Raw genomic sequence first — 21,212 nt, forward strand, 5'->3', positions numbered from 1 at the left:
TATACAATTCAGATTACAAACTCTGCCGAGTGTCTATCTGTCCTTTGACTCCCCATCTCTCCGACATTCTTTGCTAGATAGCAGTAACACGTTCTCTTCCAATATTTTACATTAAAAAATGGAAAACATATGATACAAACAATTTACACTTTTATCACTCTTTCGAATGTTTCAACCTTATCTTGAAGCAGGATGCAATACACTTCACACAAATACACACGTGATTTAAGCTCACGGTAAAATTATTGCAAGTTAGAAATGCACATGCGGGAAAATTAATTATTTGCCGTCGTCAGCTTTAATTAGCCTTATGTAACATCTCAGAAACAAATATATAAAATTTCATGGCCTCACATACGGAAAACAGATGATCTATCGTTAATGAACGAGCGTAAATCTACCGTCACACAAAACATCTCCCTTGTTTACAAACACAACTAGGAAATACCACCACAATTGAGACGTAAACACATACCGCTCGTAGTCTGACATAACAAGTAGCAACTTCCCCGAGTTACTGACCTATATCTCACAATCCGGTTCAGCCACCTCACACGACAGGTATCTCCTTAAGCTACTAATGTTATATGAACCATTCATTACGCTCTCGCCATCCGCTAACTTGTAAGCACAGGGTCCAAGTTTTCTATGTACTTTATACGGGCCTTGATATAAAAGAAAAAATTTCTTTGTTACCTTATCCTCACTATTTGACAACATTGGAACTCTCACCAAAACCATATCACCTACCTCAAAGTTATCCAGTACCTTACGTTTCTGTTGCCTTTTACGTTTATCTCCAGATTTAATCAGGTTCTCCCGTGCCAGTCGGACGTAAAATTCAGCATTACGAGGTGGTTCCTCAGGCAAACCTAACACTCTCACTACGCTCTCGCATTCAATACACAAACGTATTGATCCATCAGACTTAGGCACAACAATTAAGGGATTAACATATTGACTGTTTGATAATTCAATCACATCGTCTGCTAACATAGCTTGAATTTGATCCTCTACGGCTTTTGCATATTTGTGTGGTATCGGATATCGCGGTCCGCTGAATGGAGTCTTATCCAGCACAGAAAAAGAATGTTCATACAGATGGGTAACACCAGGTTTCTCGGAGAAAATCTCCACGTGTTCACATAACACTTCAAATAACTTGTCCTTCTGGATTTCATTTAACTCATTTCTACTTACGGCTTCTTTCAAGCCACATATTTTATCCTCATGAATCCACAACTGACACAACTTCAGGCCCTCACTAGCCTCTTCATTTACTTTAGAAACCTCTTTCATTCTCCACACTGTACTAACTTCCGTTTTCCTCTGAATTTCCTCCTCAAACTTGACCTTAATATCCTCATTATTCCACCTCAAATTTAGCACTAGATCATTGTAATTTAACTGAGCCAATTTTAACGTTAACCAGTCAGATCCCAAGATAAGATCAAATATCAAATGCGGAATTACCAAACATATCTGAACGCTAATAAAATTATTAATACAGATCGGGACAGCTACTTGTTTATAAATTTGCTTAGACCTCTTTCCAACAGCCGTAATGATGAAAGTAGACTTAACAGGCATTTCCTCCAACTGAATACCCTGTTTCACTAATGACTCATACCACTGAGAACTAATACATGATATTTGGCTACCAGAATCAATCAAAACTTTAACCCACGCCCCCCAGACTTTCAATTTAACAACGGGATTGACTACTTTATTACTTGCATCTCCATTATTCTGCTCGGGTTCATACAACAAATCGTCTCTAACATCGAGGTCATATGGTAACACTTTCATGGCAAGACACTTCGCTACCTTCTTACTAGGCTGGAATTCTGACCTAACATTACAGCCTCTCGTTAGTTTAAAGGTTCCCTTTGTGTATTGACGTTGGACTCATTAGTACATTGCTCTGGCCTCCGTTGGGAATTTCCTGTCCTATATTCAGATGCTCCTCTCCTGCTGTTCTGCTGAGGTCTGAACTGATTGCGAGCTTCGTGATTCTGTGTACTACTGTTATGTCTCATTCCGTTGTGATGACTAAAGTTCTGAATATTCTCCGTTCTATTCCTAAGGTTACCTAAAGCATCAAAACTGCCTAGTAGATTCTCCATCTCCTGAATAGTACCAACTTTTTGCATGCAGGCCGCTTCTCTCACCCTGTCCGGAAAATGTCTTAAAAGTAGTCTTACTACATCAGACCCTTCGGTTATACCATCTAAGTTCTGACAAATCATGACATGTGCCAGGAAGTACTCGGTCATAGTAACTCCTTCATGCTGTTTGTACCTCCCAAATACCACCCTTTCTCTCTCCCTAGCTTGTATCGCTTCATTCCAGAATTTCTCTCTAAACTTATTTCTGAATTCTTTCAGGTTCGTCATCGTCTGCCTATATACCATGAACCAAGACCGAGTTTCTCCTACAAAAGCATGGTCAATATTTTCCATAACGTCTTCCCAGTCCATAGACCCTTCCTCTAGACGCTTTTCAAACCGTTTCTCTATCATCTTAAGGAAATCTAGCGGGTTCGTTTGTTTCCCATTAAATTTAGGTAGTTCAATTTCCCTAATGTAGCTATTTCCTAGACATTGCCTTCCCGTGAAAACCTGTTTATCCTTTGCCACCTGTTTTAACTGATTTTCTGCTTTCTCTATCCGGCATTCTACATCTCTGTCTCTCCTATCAATTTCTCTCTCCAAATTAACCTGCTTCTCTTTCAATGTCCTAATTTCAATCTTATTCTCTTCAGCTATCGCAAACCTTTCTTCCCTTGCCCGGGTCTCATCTTCTATTCTAAGCTTTACCGTGTCAATCTCTTGTTGGACGTGGTCTTTAAATACCCGTATTTCCCCTCTTTGAGTCTCAACTCTCTTATCAATACTAGTGACGTGCCTCATTACTTCCTCCCTAGTAGAGTTGTTTTCCTTCCCCATTAATTCCAGGAATTCACTTCTCTGTTCCGCAAACTTTTCTTCTACCTTTTTCCCTTGCCGTACATATTCACTTTCTTGGTCCTCTAATCGCTTATTAAAATGTTCATTTTTTACCACCAGATCGCGTAACTGCCTACTGTGTTCGTCCATTCTCCGATTCGCTTCCTCCTTATTTTCCCTCATCTCCCTACTTAATTCAGCTTTAGTTTGCTCTAACTGTTCTTTAAGTTCAGATTTAGTTTGTTCCAATTCATTTTTTATTTCAGTTTTACTGTCCTCTATCTTACTTAACATTAACTGCATCATTCCCATTAACTGATCACTATTATTACTTTCATTGTTAGTGTTTACTTCCGCTTCGCCCCCCATCCTACTATCATCTGACTCCATACTGACTTCTTTCTGCTTGCCTTCACTCTCCATACTACTTACACTTCTATCTTCAATTTCCTCTACTAGACTACACAACTCTTCCTCTGAACTCAATACATTATTGCCTTTTATCGCCCGTCCACTGCGCAACATCCTCTCCTCTTTCGTCTGATCAGCCATGACCCTTCCCACAATCAAACACTCCTAATGAAACGTGGATATCCAAATTTTGCCCATAATACTAATTCTGATATCGTTACCGTTATTAACTGCTCCGTACTTAATGATTTTCTCGCCCCACGTTGGGCGCCATTTATGTGACTTCCCCTCTCGGAGAACAATCATCAAATGAGAAATGCAACCAAGCAAGTAAAGGGCGCCAATCTTTAAGTTGAGGACTTAAAGATAAAATTTATAATCAAGCTTGGACAGACTCTTATCACAGGGGTGAGGTGATAGTACACTAATCATTAAGCAGGAGAATTAGAAATCAAAAGGCTAATTAAGGCAAATTGATTAAAATAAACTAGAAAAATACTATTTATTATATTTAATATGAATGACGACGGTTTAACGAGAACTGAATTTAACATAGAAAATGAATTTAACATAGAAAATGAATTTAACAAAAAATTGAATGACTCTACTTCGCGAAAACTTGCAATATCTTTAACTCGCTTGCTCACCATGTCGTCTTGTTCTGCTGGTCCTTGGAAAGCTTCCCTCCTTGCAGCTGGAACATCACCGGTCGTCTTTGATATCTCTTCATCTGCAGCTCAGTACCATTCCTGCCTTGCAAATTGCACCCACCACTAATTGGAAGATGACTTCAAAACTAACACTCCCTATTATGCTTTATCCCATAGATTGGAGATAAGCCCTATGTCACAGTTAGAAGAACCACCTTGGGTTATATGGAGAGGATACTCAATTAAGAATCCTTCCAACTTTACTGAAAATGTTCTCTGAAGTTTCATTTCTATCTAGATTAAAACTATCTATTGACTTAGACTGGTTCAAACCGGTCTTATAGCCGTGCAGTACGTACTTCCTGATAAGAGTGGCTATACACCCCTCATTCAGAATTTCTAAGTATCGAGACGAAGAATCAAGTAGAAAATCAAGTAGAAGCCTCGTAGAAGATCGTAGAATAATGTAGAGAGACTCGCAGAAGCGAATAAGACGTTGTAGAGAGACCCTCCAGGAGCTCCAACACGCCCTCTTATAACCTTCTCTCGCGCTAATTACAGGTCGCTTACACGTGGTCCAATCAGATGACACTTCTCTCCCCACTCCAGAAATTAGAGTTGACGGGCCATATCCATGATATCAACTGTTCTTCTATTCGTCCTTTCACTCAGTATTCATGGCAACATGACGCTCCTTTGAAAATATAGGCGTTGATCAGTTCGAATAATTCTGGTCGAAATACGGTAGCTTACGTTAGGACGCGTGAACACGGGCTCGCATTTCTCAGAACTTGGTGTCTAAATCTGTCCTTCCAACTTCCTCGGTGATGTGGCAAGATAAAGGAAATCTACTGCAAGTTAATTTTAACCAACTGTCGCAAGAATCTAAGTGAATATTAGGATATTCAGCCCTCGTTTATAAGTCGTAGTTACAAAGTAATGAAATGATAGTGAGCAAATGATTAAACATGAATTATAATACAATTACATACCAAATAAATATCATGACGTTAAATTCCTGAATTAATTACACATAATAAAATTAACATAATTACACTGTAACGTCTGGAACGTTACAATCTCATTTACCAATACTAATTTCCAAATCAGGTGTTATACACTTTTCATTACTCAGATTTGTTCCGGAATAAGATCCTTCCTTAATAATAATGTTCTTCCCGAGGTAAAATAAATGAAATTAAAGTCTAATCTAGCCGTCCCCGTGATGTAGGGATAGCGTGCCTGCCCCTCGCCCGGAGGCTCCGGGTTAGATTCCCGGTCAGGTCAGGAACTTTTCTCTCGACCTGAGGGCTGGTTCGAGGTCCACTCAGCCTACTTGATTATAATTGAGGAGCTATCTGACGGTGAGATGGTGGCCCCGGTCTCGAAAGCCCAGAATACCGGCCGAGAGGATGCGTCGTGCTCACTACACGACCCCTCGTAATCTGCAGGCCTTCTGGCTGAGCAGCGGTCGCTGGGCACGCCAAGGCCCTTTCAATGGCGTTAGGTGCCGTAGGGTTGTGGGGGGGGGAGTCTAATGTAACCTACTGGAAACAAACATTCGCCTTGAGGATGTCTACACCCATGAAAGACCAAACACACAATGGTGTACGCATATAATTCTGAGGACATACCTCTCTAATGAAATTAAATGAAATGGCAATTAAAACAATATAGAGCAAGAAAACAAGAAACTAAATCCACATTGGACAAATGAAACAAGTAAAATAACAAAACAACACACCTCTGAGGCACACTACAAATTAACCTATAATTAACTATAATTAAACTATTTAAATGAATTCCAGATGTCCTCATGTTTATATGCGCCGTTTAAGTAATTAGTGTTGGTGCCATTTAAATTTCACCTCAGTATTAAATAATGTGTCCAAAACGTAGCGGTAGTAATCAAATAATTTGCCGTCTTCAGCAAAGATACGTGATTAACAGGTAAATGACTATACAGTTGGGTTGGTGGTGGCTTATAAATGAGAATTCATGACCTCGATTCCGCCAACATTTTATTCAACATATGTCCACCTTGACTCTCTTCTTCATTAGAAACTCTGTGGTGCTTGGTAGAATCATTTTATTAACTAGCATCCCTTCTGACCTATCAGTTGCCTTTCGATGCATTCCTAGATAATTTTTTTACACTTCACTGTATCTAGTTGCTGGATATATACATCCATCAGTACAAATAATGCCAAATGTAATCAAATATAGATCACCCGTGATAACATTTATTCCATGTGTATTGAACATTTCTGGCTTTTTTTAGCTATTAAGAGCGCTGCTCAATCCATACATATATACTGCTACAGATATAATTTCCCGTTTCGAGAGTGGTGTATTGATGTACGCACACATTTTTTCCACATGAGGTCTTTCTTCCGCAAACCTAACAGCACAGCTCATCTAGAACGTCAGCGGAGATGTTGCAACTCCATTGAGAAATGTGAGCTGTGTTTGTCTCTTCAACAACGAACCAGTTTAGATGTCAGTTAAATCTCTGATAGACCCAGAAATCGATCCCAGACGTTCTAGGATAACTCTGCATTATCAAAGGACGTCTACAGTGTTGGTAAAATAGGTGATAAATGAAGATGCCTTAATTTCAAGACTGGCAGAATCTTCTACGGTTGATTTCAAGCATACACAATAGATCCTTTTATTATTCTTCGTCCTTAAGTGATCTTAATCTTGTTTACGGATAATACAAGGTATTGAAATACGATAACTGTCCATAGAAAGTCAAAAATGAACGGAATTTAAAGCGATTTCTTAATTTACGAAAATTGGGTATGTTTCTGACCCGCAGTGCTTTGGACATTACCAAGTGGATGTATAGCAATGAAGACATTTCCCAGTAGAAATCTATATAGATAGACTGTCACTTGAAATTCAGACAGTTCAGTGTGGTCATTTCACCATACTAATCAGATTTCTGAGAGCAATTATATTTCAATTCATTTTTTACGTTATAATCATTGTTTTAAGGGGATGAAGAAGAAGAATTCCGTGCGACTATTAATAGCTTGGTGCAGACCTTGTAGCCTGAGGCTGAAACACCGGCGTGAGTGGGAGAAATCTGTAGCAGACTGCGTGCTAGTGTGGTGGTGGTCTGTCTTGTGTGTAGTGTGTGAGTTGCAGAAATGCTAGGGACAACACAAACGTCCACTCCTTGACCCAAGGGAATGAAGGAAAATCCCATAACTCAGACGGAGTCAAACCAAGGAACGCAGTTTGGCACGAATAATAATAATAATAATAATAATAATAATAATAATAATAATAATAATAATAATAATAATAATGCAGTCACTTATTCATCGTTTCCATTGCTGTAGATTGTAAGAGACCATATGATGTCATACTTTATCCCGTAGGAGTTCTTTCAACGTAGCAGATGTCAATCAAACGGAGTTTATCACCCTTTTAACAACCTCAAATGCGTTCCACCTTAGCTGGAATCGAGCCGGTAACTGTATTTTGAGAACGGAAATGGAACGACTAATCTACTTCGCCGTTGAGATCAACTAGTACTTCAATAATTAGCAAAATTAATAATAGTTAAATTACTTCATACAATTTGGGATTACGGTAACGTTTGGTTTTTCTTCGTACACATCAATATGATCGTGCATGATCCTTTCAAAGTGAATAAAAGTAGATATCCCGGGATCTTCCGTGTATATAACTGAATATCTCGATCACGTGAACAAGTAAAACAGAGTGCAATAGCTTGTAATATGTCAGGAAGATGAACTGTTTTACCCAATGACAGAAAATCAGTTTCCATTTAGAAAAGTAGTAGCGTACTGGCCTTCGATTCACAGCGCTTCGGGTTTGATTCGACTGGTCCAGTGATTTTAATCTTAAATGTTTAATTCCCTTCGCTCGCGGACTGGATTCTTGTGCCGTATCAAACATCCGTGCTACTCATTCACCACAAACAACGCTATACTCTACCACAATAACACGCAGATTTACATGCACGGCAGATGACGTCCACCCTCGCAGGAGAGTCTGTCCTACAAGGGCTGCACCAGGCTAACAATAGTCATATTATGATTATTATTAATATTATTATTATTACCACACTACTTCTCACCCAATTGCAAATACGTCTCTCCACATAGCATTTGCATACCTTCCGTTCAATCGCATTTAATTTTAACTCCTATGAAAACATCTTCGTAATCGCCTACACCATCTTTTACTTCAGTTCCTCTATAGAGAGCATCCGTCCGTAAAACCAATTTTCATACGCTATGAATTGAGAAAGATGTCAATAAGAAGGTGTAGAGAAATGTTAAAACTCGTATCCAGCCTAACCTAAACGAAGGAATGTATTATTAATTGCAATTTCCTCCCAACTGGATCCGTTTCCCGTTTGTCATGTGATGCATCGAACATTATGAAATAAACCGTAATATTATTCTTATTGATGTTGTTTTTATACTTCTTCTTGCTCAATGGAAGAGGCTTGGATTATCTTTAGTAACATAGATAGAGAGAACCTGGAGCTCGAGTTGTACGTATTTAGTTTATTTAGTGAATACCTACAGAAGTAAATAAGGGATGACGATAAAACTCCATAAACATTAAAAAATCAAATTCATTACCTGTACAGAGAACCAAATTTCAGCATGGAAATAGACTGCTTTATTTTTACATCTAAACTCTTCGAACAACAATCCCTCCTTATGTTGGTTACCGGGCTGGATAGCTTCAGTCGCTTACGTGCGGCCAGTATTCAGTATTCGGGAGATAGTGGGTTCGAACCCCACTGTCGGCAGCTGTGAAAATAGTTTTCCGTGGTTTCCCATTTCCACACCAGGCAAATGCTAGGGCTGTACCTTAATTAAGGCCATGGCCACTTCCTTCCCATTTCTAGCCCTTTGCTCTCCCATCGTCGCCAAAAGACCTATCTGTGTCGGAGCGACGTAAAGCAACTTGCCATATGTTGGTTGCCGGCTTCATCAGAGTAACACAGTTACGTCCTGTTGACCGCGCTGTCCCTTATGTATCACTGCACTGTTCGGATGAATTTATATCAACGTAAGGGTGACAAAATGAAAGTGATAACACGTAAACTATAAAATCGTGCTGATAGAGAGTTGTTGATTGGTTGAAATTTCTGATATTTCTATATCGGATTGATCGTTGGAACCATGAGCTAAATAATACTCCTGGTAGATCGTTTATTGGACTTACTCTATTCTGTACTGGGTATTTTTAATTAATTGAGCTAGAACTGAAAAGGTAGTGACCATGGCCTGCACGTTGAGAGTGGTGGTGGTGATTAACGTTTTAGGAGGAGGTAGAACCGGGTAACACACTTTTGTTAATAACGTCAGAAGGGATTAATGACACACCAGGCAAATGCTGGGGCTGTACCTTAATTAAGGCCACGGCCGCTTCCTTCCCAATCCTAGGCCTTCCCTATATCATCATTGCCATAAGACCTATTTGTGTACGTGCGACGTAAACCAAATAGTAAAGCATAACAGGTTGAGGACACTTCGAAGTGTGAAGGTATCGGCAAAGAAAGGGAAGAGCCATGAAGAGGGTGATAATAAAAATCTCGCTATTCTTCGCAAACATCGGTACACATCTCGACTTTTGTCAGGAACAGAAAAAGGAATGCAGAAAATGGCCAAGGGCACCCATACCCGGGGACAAGGTGGGGCCGCGGCCCCCCTCTAGCTCTCAGGGAAAGGCAAAAATGTAGTGTAGTCAGGTGTTTTCCTTTCAAGAAAATGATTTAAAAGTCAGTATTACGTAAACGCGGTAGTACCGTCCACCACCAACAGGCAGGGGATACCGTGGGTTATTCTAGCGCAGAATACAAATCGCCATTTATCTTCCAAAATATTAAAATTATTACGTACCCCCAGGTGTGGCCCCCTCTAGAAACTGTCATATGGGCGCCCTTGCAAATAGCACATTGCGGTTGGTCAAGAGTGACATTTGTACCTACTCGTACGTTTCTCCATGTTACCTATACTTCATTTTACCCCATTATAGTCCATTAAACCAGTCTTGAATTTGTGACAAATCTGGGAAGCGAATCTGGACCAGTCGGGTACGAAGTAACTTTAGCAACTGTATAATATAGAGTAGAATAGTAAATTTTTAATACACGTCCTTGATTTTTCTTACATCATAAGTCCATACACAATATAACAACTACTACATCATTGCATTTCTTCAAACTCCAAAGGTAAGAACGGAAATAATCGAAGTACCGTGAAGCAGAACAATTAATGTTTTTTAATTTAAGATCGTCAGATCGTCTTCCTGGGCCCGGGTTCGATTTCTGGCTGGGGTAAGTGATCTTTAACGAGGTCTGAAGGCTGGTTTGAAGTCCAATGAACATACGTAAGAACAATTGAGAAGTTATCTCACTCTCGTTCTAGAAAGCCAAGAATAACGGCCGAAATAATTCGTCGATCTGACCACGCGTTACCCTGTAATCTGTATGCCATCTGGGGGAGCAGCAGTCACTTCGTAGATCAAGGCCCATCAGGGTTGTAATTCCATTGGAAATGTGTTACCAAAGGTTGAAATAGGTATTAGTTGTATTTTTAAACAATTATTTCTCCGTCCTTCAACCCTAAAGAACATGGAACCGCCCGCGAACATTTCACGTATTTCATTATTAGGATGTATTTGTATCATATCATATTTTCCAGAGTGGTGAAAAAATCCAAAAGATGGACGTCACATCTGAAATTTTTATTGCAATTTAATTGTAATTTTAAGCGCAGACCTATGTAACATATCGTCCCTGTTCTGCCAAAACGGCGAATGTTACAATGCTCTTCCTATGCATTATATCCCTTAAGACTGGTCACGCCTTTAAGCCATATATTGATATGCAGTCCATAAGAACAATTTTCATTGAGTTCAGTTTCCTATGCGCATGTGAAAAGGAAAATGAACTTTACTGTACCATACTGAAGGAATGTATGTTTGCATGGCATTTACTCACTCCTAGAGTGTATTGTATTTAAGGTTCATTTTTCTTTACACACGCTCATAGGAAAATGAACTCAACGAAAATTGTTCTGATGGAATGCATATCCATATGTGGCTGGAAGGCGTGACCAGTCTTAAGGGAAATAATGGATAGGAAGAGCATTGTAACATTCGCCGTTTAGGCAGAACAGGTACGATATATATATGAAGAGAATTCATCCGGTGGAGGTGGTTATCATTATATAGGCCCTACCCGTACTTTGTAAACAGAGAAACCTTTGTGGTTATGAGAGTGCTACAAAAAACTGGCCTCAGTTTCATTCATTATGGTGGGAACATTCTCTATTCACATTATAATTTTTAACTTAGAGTGTACTTTTATCTGATGCCAGCATTTAAACTTCGCATGCGAGTCCATTTATTTAAGAAGAGATGATCAAAATTGTTTGTTGCTATGAGATATGTAAAGCCTGTACTAATCCTAGGTGGTAAAAGTGTGCTTAGTTCACCAGAAGGGCTTGGATTTGAGTCCCCGTCAGGAAATTCAAATTTCAGGAACGAGATATCCACATAGCCTTGAAGTTCTCTCTGCTTCTAGTACCGCTTTAATTCCTAGGCGCAAGGGTGGTCGGTTAGTGCCGACATTACGCACAGTGAATACACTGCTTAAAAGGCTCTAATAGCGTGCACAGATTGCTAACCTTGATGTATTCACAAAGACGCACACAAAATATTTTCAGTTGTGTACCCTATTTTATTCGCAAATTATATTTACATCTTCTACATACACGCACTAATGAACTGCCAACTTGAAAAACAAAACACTACTACGAAGAATAAGAAGATACTGCATCAGTTGCATGTCAACTATCAACCCAACAAAATTCACATACTTGATTTCAAAACACTCTGCTAACAGACCTCCACGAAAGTCTCGTTACAAACAACTCTACTCTATCCTCAATACTGCCTCTTTATATACGTTGCCTGCACAGGCTTCTAGAAGAATATGACATAACTTGTTTTCTCCTAAATTAGAGAGTCCCCAATAGCCTACTTACAATGCAAGGAATTTTCTACATAAATTTAGTCGCGCATTGCATTGTTCTGGTCTTATTACAGTGTGTTGCACAATGTTACATTGGATTATATAACATATATACAGGTAATAATAAATTATATACTATTAACTACGTGTTCATACATTAAATAAACTCACATTGATATATAAGAGCAGATGTTTCCTGACATAACCTCACAAATAAAACGATTATGATTATAAGGTTCGTACACAGCTACGTAAATAATACTAATACTAATAAATGGATGTAAATATTTCATAGCCATACCTCACGAGTAATAATAATAATAATAATAATAATAATAATAATAATAATAATAATAATAATAATAATAATAATAATAATAATATTATTATTATAATAATCCCATGGGTTAAGGAACATTGTTTCCAAGTTATATTAGTCTATTTCACTTGCGTCAATCCTTAGGCACATCCTTGCAGGAGAAATTATATTCTGTATTGCAAATTAAAGGTACAGAACTACTGATATGTTGAATAATTTTGACATATTCATTTATTTTAAAATTCCCAGTCTTTTTCGTAAGGGACGTATACATAGTACGTTCATCCCTCAATAAATGCTGGCAACAGCACAGCCTCGACTTGCACTTACACGGATTGGAACTCTTACCCGGCGGTAGATAGCCAAATGTTAGCTCGCGAGAATCTACTGAAGAGAATGAGTGGGCAATTTATGGCTCCCCAGTGGAAGTAAATCCTTAATTTATGCTTTAAATCACCACTAATGCTGGAAGAATACATTTTGTAGAGTGCTTCTGGCGCAACACGATACAAGCTTTGTAGTTTCAGTCCAAGTGTTGAGAGTAAGGCACTAGTGTATAGAAAACTCGTAAATTAAAATTATAAACCATGAACTGTGATTCCTAAAAGTGTAGGGAAATATTATTTTTAATTTAGCGTTTGATGTACAACTCTTTTATTATAAACCAGGAAATTTCATAAAATGTTCCGTGTACAAAATAATAATTCTGTGAAATAGTCGCCGTTAGAGGAAAAGTTTACTCACCATCAGCTTCCTTCCTCAGGGTAATTCTGGGAATCTTACCGCTATGGTGTTCCTATAAGAAAGGGCTTCAATCGTTCTCACATGACCGAATACATCTCCCATAAGATCCTTGTACCAGGAGAGCAGAGGCATAGCTGTGACCACCTACCCTCACCACGCCAGGACACCAAGCATACTCTAGCATAATATTTCATTGATCGGTGTTAAATAATATAATCACTTTCGAAAACTTAGACGAGAATATTTAGTTTCTTTATTCATTAATATCAGACAATAAGCCGCTCTATTCACTAGTAGTATCCATTAAGACGTACAAGGTCCATATTGAGTACTGAATATTTTCATTTTTATTTTCTTGCTATGTCCCAAGAGAGAAATTTCTTTCAGCAAACATCTGCATTTCTAAGACTTAAATATTATCGGTAGAGAAGAAACCTGAAAGAATTTAGGGTCGGGAATACAAACCTGGAACAAGTAGATCAATATTCAAGTATTTAGGATTACCTGTAGTCCACAGATGACGATTATGCAGGTTAATTATGCCATGTCTAACAAAGGTTGCTTCATCGGTGAAGATGATTGAATACAGATATCCCGAAGCAGAAATGTGGAAACAATTCGCTGCGAAGAATGCTTTTAGCCATATTAACTCTATGAGGACTAACTAGACGAAGTGGTAAAAATGAAATGGCGTATGGCTTTTAGTGCCAGGAGTGTCGGAGGAAATGTTCGGCTCGTCAGTTACAACTTTTTAATTTGACTCCCGCAGGCGACCTGCGCGTTGTGATGAAGATAAAATGATTATGATGACGACATATACACCCAGCCCTCGTGCCGGTGAAATTAACCAATGATGGTTAAAATTCCCCACCCTGCCGGTAATCGAACCCCGGACTCCTGTGATCAAAGGCCAGCACGCTAACCATTTAGCCATGGAGCCAGACAGCCTAAGGGGTAAAGATATGCTTACCTCAAGAGGATGGGTCAGGGTGTCAAGGTACTGAGAAATTGCACTTCAAATGAGACATGTGTTACTGGAGTTCTCTGAAGAAAAATGAGTGCTAATTTAACACCTGAGAAAAAAAGACGTCCGGGTAGAGAGCTCATCACTCTATCATAATTACTGCTAAGGTTTAGCTGTATATGAATCTTTTACTTTCTTTCCTTATTTTACTTTCATTTAATGCATTGTACTACAATTCACTTTACTAGAATTTATTATCAATTTTTTACATTACTTAAATTTCATTTCATTTACTTTACTTCATTAATTCTTCTTTACCTGAAATAACATTAATGCATTTGATTTACTTGAAGTTACTATACATCCTCGGGAGAATTTACTTTACTGGTAACTGGTGATGATATAGCACTTAGAATTTTTATGGGCTGAATGTCTCATATGGTACACTACCGGCTTTCTTAGTGCAAGTAAATTAACGGCTTAGATTTCGGTTCATAATGATGGTTTAGGAGGTGCTAAAAATACGCAGGTACCGGGCGAGTTGGCCGTGCGCGTAGAGGCGCGCGGCTGTGAGCTTGCATCAGGGAGATAGTAGGTTCGAATCCCACTATCGGCAGCCCTGAAAATGGTTTTCCGTGGTTTCCCATTTTCACACCAGGCAAATGCTGGGGCTGTACATTAATTAAGGCCACGGCCGCTTTCTTCCAACTCCTAGGCCTTTCCTATCCTATCGTCACCATAAGACCTATCTGTGTCGGTGCGACGTAAAGCCCCTAGCAAAACAAAATACGCAAGTATCGATAGATTAAACGATAAAAGCAAGAACTACTACTACAATATTCCACCATTTCAGGCTTCCCTGAAAACTTAAAAGTAGTTACTTGGTGCACACATTATTTACAGTTTAGAATTTTCCCACCACTCTTGTTCCTGAACTTTTACTGCTCCATCGATCACCTTGTGACCATTTTTTTGTGACAATATTAACGATCAAACATAATATGACAAGACAAGCTCATAACTCGTCTGATGTTTGTTCATAATCGAAGCTGTAATCTTAGGCTAACGTGGTAGCCGCCAGGTCGCGAGTACGGGTACTATACTTTTTGGAAGTATCGACTGCATCAGAGAGTTGTTAGAGTTGTTATGACGACATCAGGGACAACTGAACATAGATATTTACAACACATACGTAAATGTGGCTTACAATCAACAAAATTACAAGCCCCTAAATTAAGCAACATATATACGCATTTGAACCTTACGAACCTACTATTCTCATCTGATAGGAAAACAAGGGTTACTAAAGTTGTCTTTAATTTACCTCCTTTGACACAGCGATCAACGTTATTGTGAATACAATGACATTAGTAAGCAAACATGTGGTTTACAGCTAACGTTTGCTCAGTATCAATTAAGTAACTGCAAATGCAACGTCACCGTAATAGACAAACTCTTAGTTAATGAGATTTCGGAAAATCGGCTCATAATTCAACTCGCCTCGTAGTCTGTTCTACTCATTTATTCGTACTTGACATATATTGCACAGGGATACAATTAGAAATATTTAAATAATTTGATGAATTTTAGCCTTATACAGGGTGAGTTTTAAGCCCACCGACAACATTTAAGAAATCATTTCTGACTAAAAATGGAGCACAAAGTTTCATATCATCTTGTGCGCGGAAATGCATAGTTTCCAAGGTAGATGGCACTAACGACATGCTCTCATATTTGCTGTGTGCGTTTTGTAAGACACTGATAGTGTGATTTAAGCAACATAGAAGCGCAATGGTCTGGAATTCATTCCAGAAATAGGCCGAGATGGTGTTCGTATATGGCAAAGCAGGTTGAAACGGTCGAGAGGCATCACGGATGTACCGAGCCATGTACCCTAACAGACAACACGGTCCACAAAACACAACATTTGGAGCCATTTTTCGGCGTTTGTGTGAGCATTGGCCTTTTGTGAAGGAGGAACGTGCAAGGTGGTCGCAAGACTGTGCGTACAGCAGATGTGGAAGAACATGTTCTCCATGATTTTAGAAACAACCTTGGTACAAGCTCCAGGCAAGTGGCTTGCCAATATGATGTAAGCCTTAAGGAAGGTTATCCGTATCTTACATAACAAGCTCTATTATCCCTATCACATCCAACGTGTGCAGGGACTTTCCTCCACAGGAAAAATCCTGTCGCTAGGTTCTGCAACAGACCCGCACCATTGCGCGATTTCTGTCTTCAATCCTTATCACCGATGAAGCGACCGTTGGTAGAGATGGCATAATTAACCTATATAATCGTCATCTGTGGGCTACAGAAAGTCCCCACGGAATTGTTGAATCGTATCATCAGCATCAGTTCCGCATCAATGTTTGGACAGGGTTAATTGTCGACCGCCTACTGGAACAAGTTCTTCTTCTACAACGCCTGAAGGGAGAAAAGTATCTGGACTTTCCGCTAAACACTCTGCGACCATTGCTGGAGAATGTTCCATTGGCAATACGACAGGCAATGTGGCTGCAGCACGATAGTGCACCAGCCCACTTCCGCATTACTGTTCGCCGACACCTCAACAACATCTTTACGAGACGTTGGATACGACGTGGAGGCCCTAATGCATGGCTTGCTCGATCACCGGACTTAAACACCCTGAATATTTACTTGTGGGGGCATCTGAAAGGCATTGCGTACGGTGAGCCTGTTTCTGATGTTCAGACACTTGAACAGCTTGTCCACGTAGCTTGTGACGCTATTCGGACACAGACCGGAAATTTCGAACGAATGAGGCAATCCATTACGCGACGTGTGAACGAGAGCATTTCATACCATGGAGGGCACTTTGAACATAAGTTGTCATACAGATGGAAATGTACTGCGTGCCAGGGCTCTGTGTTTAACATTGATCTGCGGCAACATCTACCGTGCATTTCCGTGCAGAAGGGGTACGAACTTTTGTTATCCATTTTCAGTCAGAAATCATCCCATGATATTTGTCGGTTTACTTAGAATTCGCACCGTATTCTTGCGTTCTTCTACGTATGCCCTTACCCTTGCATACTACTCGTATGATGCGTGCCTTAAAAGGACCGTGAGTAAACTTAGCTGTTTCTAGCTCAGGCGATGGGCAGTTTGGTGTTATCTTTCACTGGAACAATTCGTGATTTAAGAAACGTCGTGTAGTAGACATTACTTCAATTAATTTTGTCCAATTAACTTCCGGGTCTCCAAACCAATTCCTGCAGGTAGTCTAAGTATGTAATGTCATATCTACAACGAAAGAAACTGAAGTTCCACATTCATCACAGATAATTTTGTAAGCACAAGTGATTGGGACGTACTATCTACATATCCACAGCCATTAAAACAAGCAACAACATAAACATTATTGGTTATTATTTCGCTCAGTGGTATGGTTCTCCGTGACGTAGATACGATAGGCAACTAATCGGTACGTACACATTGGCGGGTTGCCTACCCATTAGTATCTCGGTCAGTATACTGTATAATTCTCCGTTACGTAGACAGGATAGGCAACTCATCGGTACGCGCATATTGTCGGGTTGCCTACCCACTCCAAGAGTTTCTACAAGATCTAAAGGAAGCACGTGACAGTATTCAACTTTAGTGTATGTTTTTAAATATAGGACAAGTAAACGAACCCTATTAACCACGTGGAAATTTAGATTGTCATTTTACGTGACAAGTTTCTTAATACTCATATGTGACGGACTTTACAGTTTTATGAGAGGCACGGCTATCGGTTTCAGACCTTACGGGTACTTTGAATGAAAATGAAATGATTTTGTATAAATCTTCTGAAAGTTTTTCTGTCTTGTTTAATATCGTCTGTTATATGATATTATATTACTAAATGTTATTATTTTTGCTATTTGTTTTACGTCGCACGGGCTCAGATGGGTCTTATGGGGATGAGATATGGGAGGGCTAGGACTAGGAAGAAACCGGTACCAGACGTATATAAAACGTGATGATTTAACAAAAATGTAAAATTTTCTCGTAATATATAGTATTGAAAAGGTGGATATTATCTTTTTCCTTCTTTATTGTGGGAAGAAAGCAGCCGCAGACGTAATTAAGGTATGGAAATGGGCAACCACGGAAAACCATCTTCAGGGCTGCCAATAGTAGAGGTGGACACCACTGCCTCCCGATTGTAAGCCGACTGCAACGTGATCATAACCGCGAAGATAACTTGCTCGGTATTATTATTATTGTTGTTATTATTATTATTATTATTATTATTATTATTATTATTATTATTATTATTATTATTATTATTATTATTATTATTATTATTATTATTATTATTATTATTATTATTATCGTATGTCCAACCCTTGTCCCGTTTCTCTACAGCGTCGGGTATGAAGTGAGATAAATCTTCATAGCGAGTCTTTACGACCGGATGCCCTTGCTGACGTCAAATTTACCAGAGGAGTTCATGAGATGAAATAAATGACGTGATATATCAGGAAGGTAAATAGTGAAACTCGATGCCGGCACATAGCCTACTCCTGTCGAATAGACGCAAGAGGTACGTTCCCATCCGACGGCGATTCAGTTTCGAGAGTGTCATATGCCCTCACTCCATATGAGAACTGCGGAGAGTTTTGGAACGAAATCTAGTGATTAGAAATTGTATGCCACCATCTCTCCTACCCTTCCGGCCAGCATTAGGATGGTGAACATTCCTTCAGCCAACACTACTCGAACCGGCTAACCACGGTGTCAGACCGTACAGACTTGAAGCCTTAACGATCATGGCCACCAGGCGGGCTTATTATTATTATTATTATTATTATTATTATTATTATTATTATTATTATTATTATTATTATTATTATTATTATTATTATTATTTCCGGATCCATGGCTAAATGGTTAGCGTGCTGGCCTTTGATCACAGGGGTGACGGGTTCAATTACCGGCAAGGTGGGGAATTGTAACCATAATTGGTTAATTCCGCTTGCACGGGGCCTGGGTGTGTGTCGTCTTCATCATCATTTCCTCCTCATCACGACGCGCAGATCGCCTACGGGTGTCAAATCAAAAGACCTGCATCTGGCGAGCCGAACTTCTCCTCGGACACTCCCGGCACTAAAAGCCATACGCCATTTCATTTCATTAATATTATTATTAAATTCGGTGTGAAGTCGGCTATAATTAATTGAGTATTCCTTGAACGTACACTGCCAAATAGAAGTTAACTGAGGTAAATATATTAACGAGACTCTTAGGGTTTGATTTATGAACACGGTGACATATTCTTTATGAAACGAAATTATTCTGTGATTGTAGGAATCAGTGTCCCAGTGAACTCTATAATCATCTGATATCACATTGGAGACGGGATACAAAGTTTCTCTCCTGACTTCAGTATTAGGCATTGTTTGTCGACAACAGATGCTTGCATACGTTTATATAGGTTACCCCAAATGAATTTCAGTTCCATACACATGGTACCCACTTTAGCAAATTCTCCTTCTGTGGACGGGCGTGTTATTATTGTGATGGCGCTAAGATGTCATATCGTAACACCAAGCTTGGTAAGACTTCTTTGCAGCGTTGTAACAGATCCCGCCATCAGTACGCTCGACATCCTATACTAGTGTGCTATGTATACTGATGTTCAAAATTGATGCGTTATAAATTTGAAATCAGAATATTCAGTCTGAAATGTACATAAGTCTGACGAAATACTTACTTCATAAACATCTACCTCTAGTTACATATCTGCAGCAAATTTCTGAAGGAAATTATGTAAATTTGTACATTTCTTTTGTGCTACAAGATGTTTATAGACTAACTTAAATTGCAGAACGGAAAAGCATCATGAATCCCTGCCCTAAGGGAAGGAAATTTTATTAGCGTGCTGTAAGATATAATGAGCACAGAATCGTTCACATGAGGTCGTACTCGTTTGTAAACTCTGCACAGCTCTTCAAAAGATTGTTCAGTTCTGTACTAGTAATACAGGGCATAACTCTCGTAGTTCAAAGAAGTGACCTGTATTATCCTGCGAAATTAAATTCCATGTATATTCCACCTAGCAACTCAACTGGATTAGCAATTGTCATCAGCGTCGTACATCCAGACACGTGATGAATGGGGTGCACATGCGGAGATCATGCAGCCCAGGGAACTTGAAGAATACCTTGGAGAGTGTATTGTCCCGTCGATATAGTACGTCTACTTGTTGTTGTACGAATGCCAGTGGAGCAAGGTGAACAATGTTCTGAACAAACAACGAATTATTGAATGTTTCTTAACGGACACCAAAGGTGAATGGGTATGGTAAGTAATGCTTCTCATGCCATCACATCGGATGCAGATATTCTACGTCACTGCTATCCCCGGAAACGAGGCAGAATATGATCTAGATAATGAGCTCGTAAATTTTCGGATACTGATGAAGAATTTTCGCAAAATCGGTTGATCAATAGTCTCAAGGATATAATCATACATGATGTGACATAAAATAATATAGTTTTAAACTACTAACAAAGAATTTTAATAAAATTGATACTCCTATAAACTTCGAAGAAAATCCTAGAATATCTCAAAAATTAAAGCAGGCATCGGCGTAAGTGAAAATCTGTCAGGCAGCACTCGTGATGGAAGCAGTTTCAAACAGTTGTGGGAATTGATAGCTAACCCTTCTTGCGTGACACTACCGCGAATTTGCTCTACAGTTTATGTACAATCCTCTATGAACTCTCCTATAGCACGTCGCGACTGTCTTTACGTGCATCGGTATGATATGCTGTCACGAACATCCGTCCAGGAATGTGCACCTTATTCTGACCGACTACACAAACACAGACACGTTTTGGCAAATGTGTAGAACAAATCTCCAGTATGAGCATTTGGCACCACGGCCCCTAATATGTGGGTTTGCTTAAGCTCCGTTAATTGTACAAACAGTGTGAGCATACACCGTTCTAGCACGTCAATAATGTTATGCACAATACAGCCCTAGAACCACACCTCAGAAATGGAAGTACAGTATTTGATTACTGACTCTCTCGCGTACCTTATGTTCTAACCCATGTAATGTCATGTGAAAATATGGTCTGTCTTATTCATATCCGACAACCTTTCATTTTCATTTTCCGGCATT

Source organism: Anabrus simplex, chromosome 1, assembly GCF_040414725.1.
Source record: "Anabrus simplex isolate iqAnaSimp1 chromosome 1, ASM4041472v1, whole genome shotgun sequence".
Classification (NCBI taxonomy): domain Eukaryota; kingdom Metazoa; phylum Arthropoda; class Insecta; order Orthoptera; family Tettigoniidae; genus Anabrus; species Anabrus simplex.